The sequence below is a fragment of the Gastrolobium bilobum genome, unplaced genomic scaffold (genome assembly GCF_033153095.1).
Source record: "Gastrolobium bilobum isolate Gb01-03AN ecotype WA unplaced genomic scaffold, APGP_CSIRO_Gbil_v1 utg16061, whole genome shotgun sequence".
Taxonomy (NCBI): Eukaryota; Viridiplantae; Streptophyta; class Magnoliopsida; order Fabales; family Fabaceae; genus Gastrolobium; species Gastrolobium bilobum.
In genome coordinates, this window is record NW_026895267.1 from 641 (window position 1) to 24652 (window position 24012).

The 24012-nt window shown below is 34.2% G+C and overlaps 2 long non-coding RNA genes across 4 annotated transcripts; both read left to right on the top strand.

The window, feature by feature from the left end:
* Nucleotides 1-339: 339 nt before the first annotated feature.
* On the top strand, nt 340-2592 carry LOC133302824 (uncharacterized). Of its 2 annotated transcripts, none has more exons than XR_009750389.1 (3): nt 340-442; nt 1362-1450; nt 2564-2592. It is a non-coding gene; the product is annotated as an uncharacterized LOC133302824 (long non-coding RNA). The 2 variants fall into 2 exon arrangements; XR_009750391.1 differs by having other exon boundaries at nt 2476-2585.
* Nucleotides 2593-10330: 7738 nt separating this feature from the next.
* Nucleotides 10331-12797, top strand: LOC133302864 (uncharacterized). 2 transcript variants are annotated; one of them, XR_009750397.1, is made up of 6 exons: nt 10331-10665; nt 11742-11790; nt 11992-12047; nt 12181-12235; nt 12363-12417; nt 12525-12797. It is a non-coding gene; the product is annotated as an uncharacterized LOC133302864 (long non-coding RNA). The 2 variants fall into 2 exon arrangements; XR_009750396.1 differs by lacking the exon at nt 10331-10665 and having other exon boundaries at nt 11733-11790.
* The last annotated feature ends 11215 nt before the right edge of the window (nt 12798-24012 follow it).

A 24012-nucleotide genomic window follows, 5' to 3' on the forward strand; every position in this document is an offset into this window, starting at 1 on the left:
TTAAATGACAGTTAAGAGGTAAAAAATGCGGATAAATAAAGTTATCTAAAAGTGAAAGTAAAAATAGAAACGTGACTAGAAAAATATTCTAGTCTATTGGTTAAAGTTTGGTAATGAATGGAGGTGTGTAGATAGATGAGCTTATACCCGCTAGTATAATGAATTTATATAAGTGACTCAAGGGAGTCACTGTTCCCTTCTCTTTACGGACGCGAGACAGAGAGAACGAAGGAAAGAAAATGAAAATGGAGATTTTGATTAAAATTCTTCCAAAATTCATAACTTGAGCTAGAGACCTCCAAATCACTCCGTTCCAAAGCCAAACCTGTGAGAAATTTCGAGAGATCTTCTCCCCCAAAGAATTCGAATTTCATGGAAAATATGGGTTTTGATGGAGCTTGAAGCCATGGGAGCTTGAAGCAAGCTTCTCCCTTCATTCTAGGTAAGTTCATGTTAAGAAATCTTTGTTTTCTTTGAGTTTTGAGAAATATTGAATATAGGTTTTCATTTTAAAAAATTTGGATTGATTGAGCATGTTAGAGCTTAATTCAGGTTTAGCTCATGTTGAGAAAAGTGTTTAGATGAGAATTTTAACGGTGAAAATGTATTTTGGAAAATTAAAAATACCGTATTTTTGAATAGTGTCGTATACGTGAATAGTGACGCATACATGAATAGTATTGTAGAGATGAACAGTGTCGTATATATCAATTAACGAATCTTGGATTAGAGGTGTGTGATAAGCTTGAATTTGATGGAGTAAAGCATTGAAATCATGAAGTTGACATGATTTCCTTTATGTGCCTCTTAGCCATTTTCAAAGGAAGTATGTGCTATGAGTTACTGTTTTACAAAGCGAGCATACTTTTATGCGTGGAATGATATTCTAAGGTGTATGGACCTTCGCTTTGGTGAAATAAAAAAGAAAATAAGGTAGCTCCTTTGTATGGCCTTAAAATGAGTTTTGGCCATTTTCAAATGAGGTATATGTTCGGAGATATTGTTTCGCAAAGTGAGGACACTTATATGCGTAAAATAATTTATATAGGTGGCTAAGCTTGGGTTTAGGCACTAGACAAAGAGAAATCTTATAGCTCCTTTGTAATGGGCATTCGGCCTTAAATTGGGAAAAATAGGCTTTTAGGTGCTAAGAGGAGTAATGAGTGTTCTAAAGGCCTTTTGGGACTATCCTAAGACTAAGTGAATATATGGAATTTTGTGGGGATTTGTTGAACAAAGAACCACCCACTCATGACTTAATATGATTAAGTAAAAAGAAAATAAACAATAAAGTGTGTGTCTTGTATATTTACATGGCATTATATCATTTTATTGAGTTTTATGTTGAATTCCTTCTCTAGGTGTACCTAGGGACTGTGAACGTTTGGATTCTCGTGGAGTATGATAAGTAGCTTGTTCTTCAAGTAAGCAGATTGTAAAGCTCAAAGAGGTAAGCTCTATGTTTATGGGGTTCGCTCCTACTTTGTGTTCCGCCATAGTGTACGGACTGTGGTCAGGTTGTATGATATGTATGAGATATATGATATAGATGCATTCATATAGAGCTATATGATAATATGATATGTTTTGTTTTGATGTATTTAATTTGATATGTGTTAATATGATATGTTTTGTTATGATATGACTTCTGTAGTATGATTTCTGTAACAATATCTGGCCATTGATTGTATAGTACCCGGATGTTCGCTTTGGGGTCCTCCCTCGGGACTGATGGTGTACGCCTCTGATATGTTCTGGTTCCGCTTTGGGGTCCTCCCTCGGGAACACGTGCGTTGATTTCCGCTTGGGGTCCTCCCTTGGGAATGACTGCGTACGCCTCTGATATGTTCTGGTTCCGCTTTGGGGTCCTCCCTCGGGAACACGTGCGTTGATTTCCGCTTGGGGTCCTCCCTTGGGAATGACTGCGTACGCCTCTGATATGTTATGGTTCCGCTTTGGGGTCCTCCCTCGGGAACACGTGCGTTGATTTCCGCTTGGGGTCCTCCCTTGGGAATGACTGCGTACGCCTCTGATATGTTCTGGTTCCGCTTGGGGTCCTCCTTTGGGAACACGTGCGTTGATTTCCGCTTGGGGTCCTTCCTTGGGAATATCTGCGTACGTTTCTGATAAGATATGTGTATATGTTTTGTTTAGTTATGATATTTGATTATATGACATGTTTTATGGGATATGTATGATGATTTTGTAAATGATATTTGTTACGTACGTTGATTTCCGCTTGGGGTCATCCCTTGGGAACGATTGCGTACATCTTTGATATAACACGTTTTGTTCTGATGTGAGTATTGTGATGATTTTTGTAAAAGATATTTGTTACGTGTGTTGATTTTCGCTTGGGGTCATCCCTTGGGAATGACTGCGTTTGTCTTTGATAAGATATGTATATATGCTTTGTTCAGTTATGATAATTGCTTATATGATGTTTTGTATATTATGTATCTGACTGTCATGCAGGAAGTGAGCCCAGGGTATGGAGGGTTTTCCATAAACCTGGAGTTTACTAGAGATTCGTCTCTAACCCCGTTTGGGGATATGATTTCAGGAACACAGTTAATTGAAGAGCCTCATAGGACAAGAACACTAACCGTGGCTAGAGGTACTAGTATGAGGATGTGGAGTTCTGAGTGGTCGGATGCTACTATTTGTTTTAGACGTATTTTTGGAAAAGATGTATTGTTGCATAGTGTTCATATTCGATACATGTACATTTATGTATTCAGGCATGATGATATGACTATGTAGTATTCAGTTATGTTATGTATTGGATTGCATGCTATTAGATTTGTGGCACGGAGCCAAGTTCAGCATGCGCCCATAGATGGGTATCTGAGTATATTTGCATGACTGGTACTTCTAGAAATATATATTGTTTAAACTGTCTATCAGGAACTCTTGAGTGTGGGATTGAAAAATCCCCAGTTGTCCGATTTACAGAGGTTACTCTGTCCGATTTTCGTCTCCGTAAAATAAGAATTAAATTAGAAGAAGTATGCAATGTGATATGTCATGTGAAAAAGGATTAAAGAAAAAGAAAAAGTTAGTTCGTATTTTCGTAAGTTAAGTCTTCCGCTGTTTCTGTTTGTATCATATGTATGTTAATTGAACCGGCTCGAGACGGGGATGTTACATAGAGTGATAAAGACTATTATATCCTTGAAATAAATTAAAATTACAAAAATACCATGATTTTTGTAACACCCCGTGTATACCCGGTTTGTTAACATGTCATCGTATTAAGCCACGCTTAATTTAAAAATGCGGAATATCTTTTTCTTTTCAATTATGACGTCATTATACTTAGCCAAGTTGATTACTTAATCATTTTCATAAAAACATCGCCTGTATGTAAATTGCAAAAAGACATCTAACTGAAATACCTCATAATATAGATAAAGTGAGTATCTATGTCACAGATCTACTACACATAGTCCGAACAATATCCTGATACATTAATACAACTCCAAATAAAACAAGACAATAAACAAGTCTATGTGGCATGGACAATCCCCATGCTCACCAAATCAACAGCATAACCAACAGCGTCTCAACAAGATAATCCATAACATAAATGAAGCTAAAAGCATAATAGCAGCAAGCATATCCAGCATCCAACATGTCAGCATATAAATTAGCAATATTTAACTTAGCTCCGGCCTCCTGCCGCCTGAGGTCTCAACCCCAACATTACCTGAACCTGAAATGGTGCCCCAAACGTGGGGTGAGATCTCTAAACAGAAATCTCAGTAAGACAAGGGGTCCTCAAGGATCTTCCACCCCAAGCTCACTTACATGTGCAATATAAGTTCTAAAAGCAGTAATTCAATATAAGTTCCAAAACTATGCAGTGCAACAGATATTCATGCCATGTGTGTTATAACTATTCTACTGGCCAGAGAAATGCAGGAATACGTCTATTAACTACACGGAGTACAAGGAACACCGCTTGCACCTCACCCACAGCCTCACCATCTTGTATGTACCACATACTCAGGCTTACCGTATAGGTGGAACACCACATGCATATCATAAAGGCACTAGCATATAACAGCTCAACAGCATTTCCAAAACATCAAAAGCATGTAACACAGCATGCATATAACCATACCCCCATGGGACATGGTGGAACCACAACATGGCTAAACCGAGGACACGAAAACTTACCTGTACCCGTATGCCCCTCCGACTCGAACTCGGTATCACAAGGGTCCACACCACAAATAGAATCCAATGCACTCATAGATCTGGTTCAATGACCATCATAGTATCAACAGAGGCGGATGGAAGTGTTAGAGAAGGGAGGCAAGTGCCCACCCTTAAATTATGATGCAAAAAATATAAATTTTTTTTCTCTTAAAGTTCAAATTTTCCCAATTTAATTTTGGGTAGGATATTGTAATAACCAAATAGGATTACTACCAATATTACTACCAATCAATTTCACCGTTAGATCGATTATGTTGATCCAACGATTATATTTATTTCCATCTTTGTATGATTATGATTCTCGATATTTAATACTTTATATTTATTTTCACTTTTGTATGATTATGATTTCCATTAAATATGGTGATCATAACCATACAAGATGAAAATAAATATAATCGTTGGAGAAACATAATCGATCTAACGCTGAAATTGATTGATAGTAATATTGGTGGTAACCCTAGTTTTAGTTGATTGTTACGATATCCTGCCCCTTTAATTTTCCTCCTTCTATTTTATTTTCTCGTGAACTTTTTTTTCTCTCTTCCACCTTAAGTATCCAAACCTAACAGCAGAGAGCTCGTTTGCATCTACATACTGATTCATCTCCTTTCAAACCACAATCTTCGTTATTAGAAGTTGGAACATTTGTTTCTTTCTCCATCATCGGTCAAGTTGAGTCGCAATCTGTCCAAATCTAAATTTAAACCAGACCCAGCCCGCCGGCATCTGCTCGCAAGTCGCGTTTTAAATCAGACCCAAATCTATATGTACTTGAACAGTGCCCACCCTTCATTAATTTTCTGGATCCGCCACTGAGTATCAACATACATATTCTAAAATTCTAAGGAAATCGGATATTATTTTCTTTTTCATTTCGAACATGGAAATCCTTTCTAAAAATATCATTTAACTTATTTAATTGTAGATAATTATTATCTTATAAATTAATATAGCCACAATAATATCTATATTATATATATATATATATATATCTATTATATATATAAATATATATATATAACCCACGTTATATATATAACCAACGTACTAACACACACATATATATATAGGGAAATTATACTCTTATGCTACATAAGAGTCCTATCTCATTTTACACTCACATAAAAAGACGTGCCTCTTTTTTCTTTCTTTTTTCTTTTTTTAAAAATTGATGGGTCCCACTTAATTTATCTCACAACATGAGATAGCTTCTCTCATACAACATGAGAGAAGTAAAGCCCATATATATATAAGAATACAAACACTGACTATAAAAATAAAGCATGCCTTTTTCTCTAACGACTCCCTGGAACAACTTTAAAGTAAACATGGTTTTACTCGATGCCTTCCTGAACAAAATAAATATTTATATATATATATAAAGCACTTCGACCAGCGTGAATGCCCTACATTGGGTATACAGTGACCGAATCGAATTGCTATAGAAGGTGCAGAATCTTTATTGTAATTTCACCCAAATCGAAGAAGCCCAAAGATATAAAAATGACAAAAGGAATGGCATCTAACCGAAGAAAATAGCGCAGTAACATATAACAAATATTATACCCAAAATTATGAATTTACAAAGGGATAATTAAGTTTACCTTGGTTCCTTTTACAACAGAAAATAAAAGCTTGAGAGGTTTAGAAAGCACCCAAATCTTCAACAAAGGGTTCTCCTTCAACACAACTAAAGCTTTAATGGATGGGTGGTGTTTCAATGATAAAGAGGAAGAAAAAAATGAAAACTTTAGAGGCTTTCTTAGATAGAAAGCTAAGATCCCAAAAACTCTAAAAAGCCACACTTAGCCGCTGAGTTATAAAAATAAAAGCTAGGGTTTTGATTCCTTTTATATTTATATAGTCTCTTAAGTTAAACTAGCAGTATTAGTTTAATTAATTTCGCTCTTCGTTTAACTCTAAAATTTTAGATTCTTAATCTAGATATTTTTTCTAGGAATTTTCATATATTTATTTTATTTTTTCGCAACACTTTTCCGGTACGCATTTTTCACGCTGACAGTATTAGTTCAGACACCAATTCTCATTATTTTGACTTGAAACTCGTTTTACAAGTCCTATATATTATTATAGTAATTATCATGTACTTTTCATAATTTTCCGGGATACATTTTCGGTACGCATTTATACTGACTAGCAGAACCGGTATCTGCACTTTTCTTCCGAAAAATGACTTTCAGCATTCTTAATCACTTATCATAATTATTAGAGCCTCTTAATAATTATTAGGGTCAATTATGGAATTATTTACTAATTCTCATACTTAATTAATTAATTACCTTAATTAACGGTGCAGGTTCTTACAATTTTCGTCCCAAAACGACGTCGTTTTGATGAACATTAGATAACGTTATCTGAAGTAACATCAGAAAAAACAAACCCTATATATATATGCAAAAAGGTTTTCATTATGTAAGGAAAATTGTTCTCCTTATATAAAAAAGTTTTCATTATATAAGGAAAACTGTTTTTCTTATATATATAGGGATAGGTTATTGTGCCCCTACTCTTAATTTGCCTAACTCTATCAATACCGTTAGATTACAATCTCATCAAACAATGTAGATTTGCGAAATAAAATAAACACTTTTTCCCTTTCTTTCTCCTTACGGCCTCCCACACTCTTTCTCTCTCCTCCCCTTTCTCTCTATCTATTTGCATAATTTACAACTTGAATAATCCCCTTTCTCTCCTCCACTTTTATCTAAAGGCTCAAATTTTTTAGTAATGTGAGCCATTGGATACAAGTGGATCAATGGTCAAGATTGAGTGTAAGACTTCTAACTCTTACACCGGTGTAAGAGTTAGAAGTCTTACACTCAATCTTACACTCACCTTACTAAAATATTTGAGCTCCTATATATATATATATATATATATGGAAAAAATATTTCTACAGCCACTTTAGATAAGGTTATCTACAACTACCATTTATGACTATGTTATAGTTATAACATTAAAGTTACTTTTTTTCTCTCTCTCAACGTCAGCAAACAAGTTCTGAAAAGTAACTGAAGAGAGAAAAAAAAGAAACTTTAATGTTATAACCATGTTCTCTCGGGAGAACATAGTTATAAATGGTAGCTGTAGATAACCTTATCTAAAGTGGCTGTAGAAATATTTACCCCTATATATATATATATATATATATATATATATATATATATATATATATATGGGAAAAATATTTCTCAAGCTGCTTGAGATAACTTTATCTCCGGCCACCCCAAAACTAAGTCATTTTGATTATTTATTTCCTTATATTTATTGATTCACCTTTGAATGATTATGATTCCCTTTTTCTCTTTCTTCCTTTATCACCATTTATCCATCTTTGTACGGTTATGATTTAGTAGCCGGAGATAAAGTTATCTCCGGCAGCTTGAGAAATGATAAGCCCTATATATATATACATAAAAGAGTTCTTTTGACTTCGGTGCAAGGTTTAGAAGTAAGACTCCATATCTCAGCCGTTGATTTTCGTCTATCTAATGGTTGCCATTTATTTGAAATTAATAATTAATTAATTGATATAACTCAATAAACTGTAACCATTATATGGACGAAAATCAACCGTTAAGATGAGGACTAAAACTTCTAAGTCTTACACCGGAGTCAAAAGATCTCTTCATATATATATATATATATATATATATATATATATATATATATATATATATATAACTTATCATTTCTCAAGCTTCTTGAGATAACTTTATCTCCGGCCACTAAATCATAACCATATAAAAGAGGATCAACGGTGATAAAGGAAGAGAGAGAAAAAGAGAATCATAACTATTCAATGGTGAATAAATTAATATAAGGAAATAAATAAACAGAACGACGTAGTTTTGAGATAACAGGAGATAAATATATCTCAAACAGCTTAAGAAATATTTTTCTCATATATATATTACACCTATATATATATATATATATATATATATATATATATATATATATTACACTAATATAATACTTTTAATCTTACACTCAATCTCAACCCTTCATCCTACTTAAATCTAATGGCGAAAGTTGATTCAGCATAAGTGAGCACGTGACTCTAACTCCTCACAGGATTGATTTGCTTTTTCTTAAATCTCTTATTTTACTATGCAACCTCCATTCTTGTTTCTCCTTGGCGACCTTTCGACACCACTCCATCGAACTCCATCCTCGTAACCTTTCTGTCGTCTTCCGCTTTTTCATGCAAAATCTTTCTTTATCTTGGTATGTAATCCCTTGTGTTCTTGATTCGTGTAAAAAATTAGATATTAAATTATTTTTCTTTTGTTTTCATTTATTGGCACATTCAATTTTGCAGACTATCGTGTAACACCCTGTTTCAGACCGGCATGTTATCATTACATATGATATTAAGCGCAGTTACAATCACGCTATTTGAATTGATGTAGGGTAAAACTTTTTCCATTTTAAGAACATTATATATTTAAAACAACTGTATTTAAGTCAATTCCCATAGTATGATCATAACTCAAATTCAATTGCGAAAATATAATTTCTATTGCTTAAATATCATACAATACATATCTAAGATTGCTAAGAGGTTTCCATAAACCAACATAGCTGAAATACACATTTACACGATTTTCGGACTAGAGTTAGTCATGGTATTTTCAAAATTGGACATGAACTACATGTCCATAAATTTCCATATTTCAGTATGTTAAACTAGACTATCTAAGCTTTCCAACAAGGTATTATAAGCCTAATTTGAAGTTATATAGCTTCAAATATGCTCGCCGTAAGTTAATTATTTTCAAAACTGTCAGCACATACCGAATAGCATCTCTAAGTACCTTCACTGCTTTTGTAACAACGAGAGTTCTACAAATTTGTTTAATCCCAAATTTTAATATGATATAGTATACTCTTAGACCTTTAATTTGATATATTTAAGCCTTGTTTTGATAAGAAATTAAAATGATATTGAATTTCAAAAATGGCAGACAAAGGCTATCCTTTAAATTTGCAAAACTGGCAGTTATGGCCTAACTGAAAATTGGACAACATTTATGACTTATAATAGTCCCATATATTAGGACAACACAAGACATCCTAAGCTTTAAAATGATAGCTCACACGTCTCATTTGACTAAGAACTGAATGAGATATGACTCTCCAAGGTCATAGGTAATTCCACTACGTTTTCTATAAAATTTGACAACATAACCACTGTTTATTAGACTTATTTAGGGAACATACTCCCACAATATTCATAACACCTGATAGACACAATAATCATTCCATTCAATATATGAACAAACATCAAAAGATGGCTCTGTGCCATTTCCTTTAATGTAACACATAAATATGTACATGCAGATACATATATCTGTTAGTTCTATACAAATACATACATAGGCTACATAGGCCTTTCCAAAAGAATGTTTACACTATATACATCTGTCTGATCATACACGGATCATATCAAAACATGAATACAGACAGTCAGCAAAATATGCATCTATCATTTTACTCCAGTAAACCATACTAATCATCTCTCACCGGCTTCTTGCCTCTAACACAAGCATCAACTGCAGATGTACTTGATATATGTTTCCCAAATGGGTAAGATTCAACAATCTCAGTAAGCTCGGAATTTATAGAGAAGTCTCCACCCACGAGTTCACTTCCTGCGTAACATTTTATATACGAAACATAGCCAACACCATACAGTCACTTGTTAATTAACAATATAGTTTTATTAATTCACACTGTGATATAATCATACTCACACATGATCGCATACTCCCTTTCTGGCAATTAACTATCTATCAATTGTTTCTCACCATTTTTCCAGAAACCCATATCAACCAACATTATCAGCAACTCACATTAATCAGAATTCATTAGAAATTCATAATAGTCATAATCAGGCTCTTTGACCACATTGGGACTTTTTTCGTTTAAATTTACCAATTCAGTATCTGAATGGTTGAAATTACGAGTTGGGGTCTTCAAGTGCCGGGGGATGGGGCCAGCGTATCTAAATGACGCCCCCTCACCCATGCGGCACTCTTGTAATTGTATTTTTTTGTTTCTCTCTGCTAACTCAGTGCCGCGCATTCTCCGCATCGGCACTTAATATATTTTCATTTTAAACAAGTGCCGCCCTCACCCCCCATCGACACTAATTTATCAATTTTTTTAACCCCAATCTATGAATCCTGTTTACTTCTCCGAATGAAAAATAAAAAAAACGAAAACTGATTTGTTCGAATGAAATTGGAGGCAGACAGGGAGCTAATCTCTGTTTTCTTCTTTCCAATCTACAATTTCGTGGAGCTGGAGACAGCTAGGGGCAGAGGCGCGACCAAATCGGAGGACAAGAACCTTATCAATGGTGTCTCTGATTATGGAATGAACCTCTAATTTCTTAGACAAACGTAGCAGGTAACTCATTCTCTTTGACTACAATTTATGGATCAATGGGTTTAGTGTTATCTTTCACAGATGTGATAAGCAAAATCTGTCTCAGTTATTTGTTAGGTTTAGTGCACTACAGCACTACATAGCCATGTTTTAGGTCATTGGATAGATTGCACTTTATAGCTAAAACCTTGCGTTTCTAACAGTTTATGTTTCGAACGAAGACAAATATCCTTTTTCTTTTCTTACCATAGCCTAAAAACATGAGTGAACTCTTTAAGTTTTGGTAAATGGCTCGAAGCCCTATGTTTAGAAGCTTTTCCTTGAAAATTTTGTTAAAGGGAAGAAATGGAATAATGTATTTTCTAGATATGATCCCGTGCTTAAATATGATGTTGGTGTGCCTGAAATACCAGTGAAGCTGTTTTCAGTCCTTGGGCAGAATGCCTAATATAACTTATATATTGAATTTCGAATAACTTACAATAGCAATTATCATAATTTCTTTCCTTCAAGTCTTAGGTCATGGATGCATACATAGAAATATAGTATATGACATATATATATAGTATATGAGTAGGAGTTAGCAATGTTGAAATGAGAATTTGAATGCCATGAATGATGTAAGGTGTCTTGGTCCATAAATTAGCTTCATCTCAGCCATTTACTTGAGTAAATGCAGGATTCTTGCTCGAGTAAGTACTTTGATTTACTCACCATAGTGTTTCATGTTTTAGTGGGATAAATTTTTGGATGAACTACCTAATGAAAATATATACCTTAACCCAAGTTCGTAGTTCTGAGAGTGCGGCATTACATGAAGTGATCTTACCAGTCTTTAAAAAAAATTGGTTCATACAATTTTTTTTAGGTGGTTTAAGGGCTGGCCTTTAACTTGTAGTAGCTGTTTGCCAAATGCTGAGCAAATTGGACGAAGGGACAGAAAATAATGAGAAAACAAAAAAAACTGCACATACAATTAAAGTTTTAGTGTTCAATTGTATATAAAGTTGTTCCAAGTATTTTCGTTACAATTTTTGCTTTTCAGTTAGATAAAATGATGATCCAAGTATTTTCGTTTCAATTGTATATAAATGAAGAGGTGATAATATAGCTCGTCAAGTGAAATAAAGCATGGAAAACTAGAAGGTAAGGCCTTTAATTTTGTCCAACAATGCATGCTTAATTGTATATTAGAAGTTAAAGTTTGTTTATCCTATCAGAGAGGGATGAGAACATTTCCCCAGGCTAAATCAAACTATAGATTTTGTTTGTATGACTGAATATTTGTGGTTTCCATACATATCTACTAAAAAATGAAGTCATGTTCATTTAGCTGTTATATTCCAGTCTCTGATGTGGCTGAAAGTTCATTTTCAGATTTAAAAAAGAAGAAGAAGAAACATGTAAGTCATTTGACATAATTTTTTTGTGGTTATATTAAAATGAATTTTTTCTCTTTCAATTGGTTAAGCATTTGATTTAGCTAGTTTTTTTGTTAGAAGCAATTTAACATCTGATGTTTGATGTTGATTGTAGGTTGAAATTAGTAACTTAAATGATGAGGGTGGACATGCAATTGAAGATTTGGATGGTAACCAGTCGGTTGAATGCATAAAAGTTATATGTTCGAACTTTTAAAGGAAGAGCTTTTTGTTCTACAAATAATGTCTTTATGGAAGTTAATTGGATGCTGAAGATTTGATAAATTCTTTGTTTAGATCACAATGAAGAAGATGAAGAAGATGATGTTTCCTTGCAGCACCGTTATCGTTGGTGATGTATCTTATGGTTATTTGCATCTAAATTTTTGTCTCTCCATGCTTATTTATTCAAGTAAGTTTTGTAAAAAAAAAATTCATGAATTATATATGGTTGTGCAGGCTGACAGTGATAAGCTTGGGGATTCTGATTCTCCTATTTTACGATCAAGTGAAGAGGAAATGGAACATTCACTACTTGGGACGTGTTCTGGATTCATACTGGAGAGTTCCTCATATTCCTTCCCCTCCTACAGCTTGGAGACAATGTTTTATAACTTGGAGACAATGTTTTTTTATTTGTTAGGTTGCAATGATGCTAAGTGCTCCCCTCTTACAGAGAAGTTTAAAAGGCTTTCCAGTTAAGTTTGGTCTTGTAGCATTGTGTTTTTAAAAGGGAAGTTTTTTATTGAAGTTATAAAGCTATTAAAAAAAAGTGATATTATAATGTCTTTTTAACAGGGACTATGAAAGCTCTCACCCCAAAAATCTTGTCTTAAAAGTTAATATTTATAAATCTGGACCATGCCTATGATAGTAATGTGCAAACTAAGCGAAAAAGTTAAAATGTAATACTAACAATATACCATTTCGGCTTTGCATGTTTTGCAGCACACACAGGGGTTCCTTTTCAGCTGTGCACCTATCGTATCTAAATGAACAAATTTCTTTTCAACTGTTAAAAATAATTAATATATTCTATCAAAAATTTAAAAAACAAATAGTACTAACTCTGGCATAGAACCCATGATTGTTAACAACATTAATAATTCGTGACCGTTGGGATAATGAGGAAAGAGGACCGTTCAAAAAATCAATTACTGCCGCTGGGGGGTCTAGGCGGCTCTCTCTCCAGAAAAAAACAAAACAGAAAACGTTAAATGAGTGCCGCAGGAGTAGGCGTGCGTCATCTAGAGCCGTGGGGATCCCCCTCCGAAACTTAAAGACCCCAAAGAGTAATATTTCAAAATCAAATACCAAATTCGTAAATTTAAATAAAAAAAACTCCATACACGTCAAACACCCGTCATAATCATCATGGGTGAAGGGTTTATTATTAATCCTTGGGATAATCTGCGTGACAACATAGTTCATCTCTTTTATTGCTATTGGTTTGCTTCATTTTTCTTGTATTATAATATCTGTTAAATGAACCATGAACACTAAAGTGGACACTTGCTTCGATGTCAAAAATGTATATTGGCTAAGTGATATGTCAGGAAGAAGATTAACTAATCACTCTTTTACCTCACCAATTTTGACTTTGCTATTAATTAGTTTGACAAGTCATCTATCTTATCTTTTAATAATCTTTAATTATGTTGGTTAAGATAAATTGTATTAACAACAATGGGTAGCTTGTTACTTCTTCAACCAAAACTAAAATGCAGAAGTTAGCTTCTTCCCTCCCTTTTGTTCTATTTGTTGTACGTTTTCCTTGGATGGTGCAAGATTTGGTGGCCTTATCTAAAAGAATGCTTTAGCATTGGATCTTATTGTCAAAGTATGCGAAATTATTGTATAGCTAAACCTAGAAAAGTTGGGAAGTGAGTGACTATCAAAAGTAAATATATTAATGAATTATTTACCTCTGGCACTTTCATATTATAGTCACCAATTGACATTTATTACTGCAAATTAATCACATTTTTTGATTGTGGTATTAAGAATTGAAGTATTCCATTATTAATATCAGGTTGTGCAAATCTGAATTAATATTATTTTCAGCAAGTCATTAATTTGCTATAATTATTTTCATTTATTAGCTCTTCCAATTTAATGACTCTTGAGTACTTGTATACTCTTATATGAGTTGAAGTTTTACTATTGATCAACTAGCTTAAGCTAAAGTTTGTTAATTGGTTGTCATTTATTTTCCTGTTTGGACAGAAGTAACAGTTAATGTGCCTTGGATTATTCTAGTCTTTAGTTTTTGGTGAAATGGAAAATACATAGGTGATCAAATAAAATGGAAACTACAAGGTGTTGGTGAAGTAATCAAGTCAAATGATAGAAAGAAGCTATGAGACTACATTTAAACATCATAAAAAACAAATATAAAGCTTGCAGGTTGAGATGACCACTTGAGCTACAATTCATATGACACTCAATATAATTGTATCTATTTAGTATATCTCTTAACCGAATATGTTCTTAGGATCCTAATAACTGGTTGATTTTAAGTTAATGAGTATTTTGGTTGGTTTTTATTGCTGTTGTATCGCTTATAGCTTATCTTTCAAACTGTACAAGTTCATCTAAAATTTTATAACAAATATTTGTTGAATTCTCATCTTCCAAAATAGTTGTCCTTCACATTATTATTCATCAAGAATATTCCAATACGACGGGGATATATAACTTTTGAAACATGAAAAATTATACATATTGCTGGGCAAGAAGATACAAATTCTTAATTTCTAAACTCTCATATAGGCACTAACAATATTCCAATATAACATAATTATAGCCTTATTAAGCTTGCTTAAAACTAGTCCATATAATGCTCTTTGTTAGATAAAGCTATTGCTATATGTCTTTGAACAAAGGTAGCATTGACATTTTTTCTTGACCTTTAGCTTAATTATTGAATTAAGCTGCATTTTTTATTGTTTGAATACACTACAATATGCTTGCCTTCTTTGCCATCAATTCCATTAAGGCTTCGTTAGAAAACGTGCAAAAATAAGCTTTTGTGTACAAATATGCTTAAATTTAGTTCTGTTTATAAATCTTTGTATAGTATCCATATCATATAATTATACATCAAGTTCCAACCATATAGCACTTCCTTAATAATTCAAATTAATTTTGTATAAACAAACTACAATTCTACAAGCAAAAAAAGCTATCATATCTGTAATGACAAAATGGTGAGCCAGAACAGGCAAATATCCAACCGTATTAAAAAAAAAGCTGTTGCATAATATGAGACCTATGTTATTTGTTCAACTTGGAACAAACTCATTTTTGAAGAATCCCTATAAGAAATTCAAACGTGATGTTCTTTGGAGTATGTATTGCTCATTCCTTTTATTCTCGTGAAAAAAATTAAAAAATTCTGAAACTCATTTTGCGTGTGATATTAGAAATTGCAATATAGTTGGCATTTTTATTCTTAGAGTTGTCAGCTCTCAAGTGATGTCTGGTGCACAGATTTTGAAAAGTCAGAATCGAAAATGCCAATAATCCAAAACAAAATAAAAATAATTTAAACAAAAATAATTTAAAGGCTAATTTGTTGGGTGAATAAGAACATAAAGGGAATCTAAAAGAGGCCACTGACAAAGCATAAGCTAGCAGAGAGATTAAGAGAATGCATTTTAACGGAGTCGTAGTTGCGGATATGTAAAAAATGGCTAGGGAGCAATTGGAATGGAGGTTGCCTCGTAAAGAAAAAACAGATCGCGAGAGGGAGTAAGAGTCAAGTGCATATTTACGCTGAATTAATTATGGCCATTAGATTTATATAATAGCTCGTTGTACACTAGTATATTATTATTACATATAGTATTAAATACAGTTACAATCATAGTAGCTGAATTAAAATACGATAAAACTTTTTTATTTTTAATGAACAACGTTTTTCGTTTTAAAATCAATTCTGTATTTAACAAAATTCAAAATTGTAATTATAACTCATACATAATTGCGGAATAATTAAATCTAACTTATACATATCATACATTACTTATTTATTGTTGCCATGTGATTCCTATAAACCAACAAAGCTAAATTCACACTTTTACTAAATCCAACACTGACAGTCTTTGGTTTTTCCTAAACTAGGAATGATCTACAAGACTATATATTCTCATCTTTTGGTATATTAGTCTGAACCTCTCAATCTTTCCAATCTCATATTACACGCCTCAAACGGATCTATATAACTTAAGACATCTCTATATAAACTGCCTGTAATAAATCGCCTGCACAGGAACAAGGCAGCGAAACAGAAAACCTAAAATGGGTACTTATATCACCCAATTTATTCTCAAAATTTTACACGAGAAACTAGACTTCTATAGCTTTAATTTGACAAATGATCTACCTTGTTTCGATTAAAAATGAAGGAGATATGCTAATTTAAAGTCGTTATCCGGAAGTCGGAAATCTGCCTGTGGTTTTGAGCAGTCCTCACACATTCAATATATGGGAATGATTTACTATCCATAAATGTCCCATATCTTATGAAATGGTAGTAGACATCCTAAGCTTTATTTTCATATCTCACACACCTCAAACGACAAAGAATTGAGTGAGTTATGATTTTCTAAAGTTAGAAGTGATTTCTAAGTTCTATATAATATTTGACGGCCTTGGTTTGTATTTTCCATATAATGTCATTAATTCAAATCTTGTACCTAATTGACATAGAATTGTTGGACAAGTGGTTTCAACACTCAAGAGGGGGAGTGAATTGAGTTTTACAAAATCTTTTCGCAAAGTGCCTCCTTAGATATTTTAAAGACTATTTCTTTAATAAAGTGACTTAATAAGAAAAAATCTAAGTTTGAGAGCAAGTGTAGAGATTAACAAAGTAAGTAAGCGAATGGATAAAGACAATCTAAAGATGCAATTTCAATAATAAAGTAAGGAGGTAAATGTTAGAGAAATTGCAAACTAGATGTATCCTGGTTCGGTCACCACCACCGTGACTGTAACACCCCGTGTAGACTCGGAATATTAACATTACATCGTATTAAGCGGTGCTTAATTAAAAATGCGGAATATTCTTTTTCTTTTCAATTATGACGTCATTATCAATTACCAACTTGATTACTTAATCAATTTCATAAAATATCGCCTGTATGTGAAATTGCAATAAGACATCTACTGAAATACCTCAATATATAGATAAAGTGTGTATCTAAATCACGGCATTACATCAAGTAATCCGGACAATATCCTGATACATTATTACAACTCCAAAAGACTCAAGACATAAACAAGACATAATAATACTATGTGTCATGGACAATCCCCATGCTCATCAAATAAACATAGTAAACAACAAGTCTCAACATAAAACTCCAAAACATAAACTGAAGCTATAAACATAAAAGCAGCATGCAAATCCAGCATCCAATCATGGCAGCATAATATAACAGCAATCTAACTCAGCTTCGGCCTCCTGCCGCCTGAGGTCTCAACATTACCTGACCCTGAAATAAGCATTCCCCAAACGTGGGGTGAGATCTCTAAACTAGAAATCTCAGTAAGGCAAGGGGTCCTCAAGGATCTTCCACCCCAAGCTCACTTACATATGCAATATAAGTTCAAAAGCATTTATATCATTATCAGTTCCAAAACTATGTAGTTCAACAGATATCTATGGCATGTGTGTAATCACTATCTACTGGGTAGAGAAATGTAGGAATACGTCTATTCCCTACATGTAGTACAAGGAACACCGCTTGCACCTCACCCACAGCCTCACCCTCTTGTATGTTCTACATACTCAGGCTTACCGTATAGGTGGAACACCTCCATGCATATCAACAAGGCACTAACATATAATAGCTCAACAGCATTTCCAAAACATCAAAAGCATGTAACACAGCATGCATATACCATATTCCCATGGGACATGGTGGAACCACAACAAAGCTTACCTCTAAGCTAGCTATCCAATGCCACAAGCTCAAAGTCCAATCACAGCAGATCACAATCTGATATGGACCAAATATAAATCAATAAACATGTACCACATGCATACAAAATAAAGACAACGCCTTTTCATTACGTTTTCAAGTCTTAAAGCTTCTAACAAAGCCACAAGCCCTTAATCCAATGATTCTGGCTTAGACCAATACATACAGAAGTTCAACTTCATCAAACTAGGGTCCACAAACCCCCAATAGCCTACTGTACACACAGCACAGCTACTGTTCTGCGAAATCCCAAAATATCCGGATATTCCTCGGGGCCATATCCGGATATATACAAATTCACATATCCGGATATCCAATATCTGGATATCTGTTCGACAAATATCCGAATATTTCACGACAGAATGCAGTTTCTGCATTTTCGTGAAGATATCCCTTAAAGGTTCCCTTTTTACCGATTTTATACACTTAATCATGCATTTCTAGGTGTGTTAAGCCTTACCCAACAACAAGTTATCATCTTTTAACCTTAACATGCATCAAGCTTCCATTTTTAAGCCTTAAAACTCAAGTTAAAGGTTGGTACAACATACCAAGGCTCAAAACTCAGAATGGAGGTGCTCTTGGAGCTCAACACAGCCCCTCAAGTCTAACTCAAGGAAGATGCACGAAAATGAACAAGAAGGTAGGTCTTTCACTCAACAAGAAGGCATCTTGGAGCATCAAAGTTCCAACAAAAGGTCACACCCCTCAAGAACAGCAACCACAACTCTTCAAACTCCCTCACACAGGTTCTCTAACTCAGAAACAGCACCCCAATGCAGTCCCAAGACCAACCTTCACCTTCACCAAGTGTTTAAATGAAAGAACAAGCCTCAAAGGTGAAAGCTTGCTCAAGAAATGGAAGGGAAGGAAATGGAACAATGTATAAGTTGCAAGTCAGCCACCAAGTCACGTAGACAATTCTGAGTGCCTAGGGTTTAGGGCCAGTGTGCCTATTTATAGAGATTTAACACATAAACGCACAGTATTAACTTTAATTGCTACGCTTAGCATTTTAATCCCAAACTTTGGATTATGAAACTAAATAATTTTCTAAGAATTAACATATTTTTCTTATATTTTTCTGAGCAACTTTCTGGTACGCGCTTTTCAAAGCCAGTACCGGTTTCTAGCACCAGTTCTCATTATTTGGACTTGAAACTCGTTTTACAAGTCCTACATATTATTCTAGTAATTATCATGCACTTAATTTAATTTTCCGGGATACTTTTTCGGCACGCATTTATACCGACTAGCAGAACCGCTATCTGTACTTTTCTTCCGAAAAGCGACTTTCAGCATTCTTAATCACTTAATATGATTATTAAGCCTCATAAATAATTATTAGGGGCAATTATGGAATCATTTCCTATTTTTGCATAATTAATTAATTAAATGCCTTAATTAACGTTGCGGGTTCTTACAGTGACCTACGTCCAGACTGAAGTCGCTCGATCAATTCTTTTCACTAACTATCAAGCTTGAGGGTGCTTGGCAAACCTCTACAACCTTTCAAGACTTCGGGCTCTTGATGCCTCACAATTTTTCACTCCAAATGTACTTAAGAATTTGGTGACCTCTCAAGTATAGGGTTCACTCCCCTCTCAAATCAAGAAGTAAGATTGAGGTGATTAAAAGTGGTTAAGTACTCTCAAAGTACAGATTGCACAAATTGAAGAACTAAGAGATGTATAGCTTCAAAGGAAAGATGAGCTCAAGTGTATGCAATGAGTAAAGTAAGCAATTAATGAGCAATAATGAGCTAGAATGAGTAATAAAGGTTCAATAAATGATCTATATTCGTGTACTGTTAATCATGACTGATGTGGGTATTTATATTGACACCTCCTTTGAAAACTAGCCGTTTCTAGCCGTTGTAATCCGTACATATCCGGATATTTATCGGGCTCATATCCGAATATTGATATCCAGATATTTTCAGTGCAATATCCGGATATTTCATGGCAGCATCCTTTTTGCTCGAATTCTGAGTTTCTTTTCTTTTAAAAAGGTTTCTATGACTTGTAATTCATGAAGTTGGTTATGGAAACTGTCTTGAAGTGTTTAAATCATGTAGGTACCTTTTTCAAATCAATTTTGGACAAATCAAACCTTTTGTTTTGACACTTCTTTAAGGATGCATGCTTTTGAAATATATGAGTGATGAATGACCTTGAGCTCATGCAATGCTTAGTATCTATACACCTTTACACATTTTTCCTAAGTCCTAAATAAATATACCATTTGAGATTTTGGACTTGGATTGATGCTTGAGACTTGGTGCTTGCATGCTTTCTCATTTGCTTGAGTTTCTTTTTGGATGTTGCTTCGTCTTTGAACATTCCTCTTTGTTATCATCAAAACTATGTTGACGTGGGATCATCAAGTGTACGTTGCATCCACATCATCACTTTGATTCATCAAGAATGACCATTCATTTCCCAACAAACAAGGGATCACTTACATCCACAATAATTATCAAGTATGATCATTTCTTATTCCATAAGTTATCATCCATCTGGTTATTTACAACTTAAGTTACCACTTCTAACACTTAGCATTTTACCACATCCATTTCATGCCTATTCCAATTCCATGATTTCTGAATATAATTGAAATTACATCACTTGATAAAATATAAATATTACATAATCATTAAAGCCTATACAAATCACTATACCAAAATCAACATAAAGATGACCAATGTCCTAAATATAACTTGAACTTAGGCAAAACACCACATGAACAAAACCCTAAACAAGGCATGCATCAAAATAATACTACATCATCATTTTCATGTGCTAACTCCAATTAAATCAACATATGCTAACATCGAAATATGACATGGCATCCTAAAATATCAAATGTCCATAACCTCCAGCTCCATCAACAGTACCTGAAATGGTTGTCCTCCAAACATGGGGTGATATTACAAATCTCAGTAAAACAAAGGTCATGGGGGTCACTCCACCCAATGGTTCACTCAATGTGCATAAATAATAACAAAAGAGTAGTAAGTCATACATTATACAACCAAGCACATTTCCACATGGAGCTCTTAATACCATACCCATTCCAAATACCAACTCACGAAGGTCATTACCATACCCACTGTGGAGGTCATTACTATTCCCATGGGAGGTTCCAATCACAATTATCAGCTGGTCATAGATCACAAATACACATAGTATACCATACATATAATTATCACATCCAATCAAATGCATGAGCATACTATTTGACAATCGGTATCATAAATCACATCATCCAACCATTCCTTCCAGTGGAGTATGGTTGAACATACAAGGGGATTAACCCCAAGATCATAAGTTTACCTGAAAGCAAACCTCCTCTTGCCAAGCTTTCTTGTCCGGTAAGTAATCCAATCAATAAACACTTATACCACAAAATTGATCTATACAAGTCAACCATTTCAATCAATTATTGAAATCAATCAAAACCATTAATTAAATGACTATCCAATCAATGAAAAATAATTATGAGCATAAGTCCATAACTTACCAAATTCTTGTTGAATAACAACCAATGGTGTAACACCCCGTGTATACCCAGTTTGTTATCATGTCATCGTATTAAGCCACGCTTAATTAAAATGCGGAATAACCTTTTCTTTTCAATTATGACGTCATTAATTTTACCAAGTTGATTACTTAATCCATTTTCATAAAACATTGCCTGTATGTAATTGCAAATAAACAACTATCTACATTGAATAATCTCATAGAATAAATAGGTGAGTATCTAAGTCACGGATCTACAACACGTCCAGATATAATCCTGATACATTACTACAACTCGAATCCAAATAAGACAAAGTTAATCAATGTGGCATGGACAACCCCCATGCTCACCAAATAAGGCAACAAAGCCCAACAGAATCTCAACAATACAAATAGAATCATAAAGATAGAACATATCAACATCCAATCATAACAGTAATAACAACTAGCATATTACATCAGCTCCGGCCTCCTGCCGCCCAAGGTCTCAACCCCTGAGATACCTGAACCTGAAATATGTGCCTCAAACGTGGGGTGAGATCTCTAAACAGAAATCTCAGTAAGGCAAGGGGTTCTCAAGGATTTCTCCACCCCAAGCTCACTTACATGTGCAATATAAGTTCAAAAGCAGTAATATAATATAAGTTCCAAAATTAGTGCAATGCAGCAGACTAATCATGCCATGTGTGTCAACTATTCTACTGGCCAGAGAAATGCAGGATTTACATACGTCTATTACCTACATTAGTGCAAAACACCACTTGCACCCACCCACAGAATCACCCTATGGCATGTCTCCTACATACACAAGCTTACCGTCTAGGTGCAACAACACATGCATATTATAAGGCACTTTCACATAACAGCTCAACAACATTTTAAAATCAATACATGAAAACACATCATGCATATAAACCATCCTTCCATGGGGTATGGTGGAACCAACAATGGCTAAACTGAGGACACGAAAGCTTACCTCTAAGCAATCAATCCAAGGTCCACACCCACTCAAAGTCCATACACAGCACAATCGCAATCTGTTTGGACCAATAATCATATCAATATTCATACTCTACAAGTATATGACATAAAGACAATGCCTTCCTTTTACGTTTCATGTCTTTAGGCTTCTCATAAAGCCATAAGCCCTTAATCCCTTTGATTCTGACTTAGATTAATTATTACAGAAGTCCACATTAGCCAATCATGGGTCCACAAACTCAAAATATCATTATGTAAGAACAGTACAGTTACTGTCTCGAAATTCCCAGAATATCTAGATATATGTCGGGGCCATATCCGGATATCCATATCCAGATACCATATCCGGATATGCATATCCGGATATCCATATTCAGATACCGTATCCGGATATGCATATCCAGATATCATATCTGGATATCTATATTCGGATATCACAAGGCCCATATCCGGATATTTTGCGACAGAATGCAGTTCCTTCATTTCGCGAAGATATCCATACAAGACTCAACCTTTAACCCATTTTAACGTCCAAGCATGCATTTTTAAGCCCCTTTAGGTCAGTGATCACGTTGGTTACTTGTTCATCTTATAAAACATGCCAAGGCTTTATTTTTAACTAAGGAAACTCATGATCAAGGGTGATGAACTTACCCAAAACTTCAAAACATAAAAGAAGGGCGCTCTTGGAGCACTTAAGTCAGCTCCAAGGTGCTGACTCTAAGGGTACACGAAATGCAACTTCAAGATAGGTCCTTTCACACCAAAGGTAGCTTCTTGAAGCTCAAAATGCCATGACAATGGCTCCTCCAACAACAATCAAGAACACAGCCCCTCACTACCCTCCACACAGAACCAACACTCAGAAATTATGCACCTACCCCACTCACAACGCTAGTTCACACTAATCCAATGTGTTTTGGTGAGGATTTCTTGAAGAAAAATGGCCACTTGGCTCATAAAATGAAAGAAAAGAGGGTGGCAAGTGATGTTTCCCGGCAAGTATACCGATCGCACAAGTAATATAATGTTAAGTAAAGTTCGTCTCCACAGGTATTGTGATCGTATATCAATTAATATTCCTTCCAAGAATAGAAGATTTCAAATAATTTGTGAAAATTGTCGTGGATTTGAGAATAATGAGAATTAAAATAAAACGTAATTTTAGATTTTTGCTTTTAAAAAAGAAACAGATATGGTTTTTTTTTTTGTAATTGAGAGAAAGAATTGTAGTTAGAGTGCACTCACCATATGATCCCCACTTCTTACCTTGGATTGATTTAAAAATACTTATTTATATAAATACTCAGATAATTATCATCTAGAATTAATTAGTTAAATATCAATCCCTTGGCAATTTAACCTTTTAATCTCAATTGGAATCCTAATCCCTTAGTAACCCCTCATGAAAATTAAGCAATGAACACAATAATTAAAGCATATGCAATTAATTAT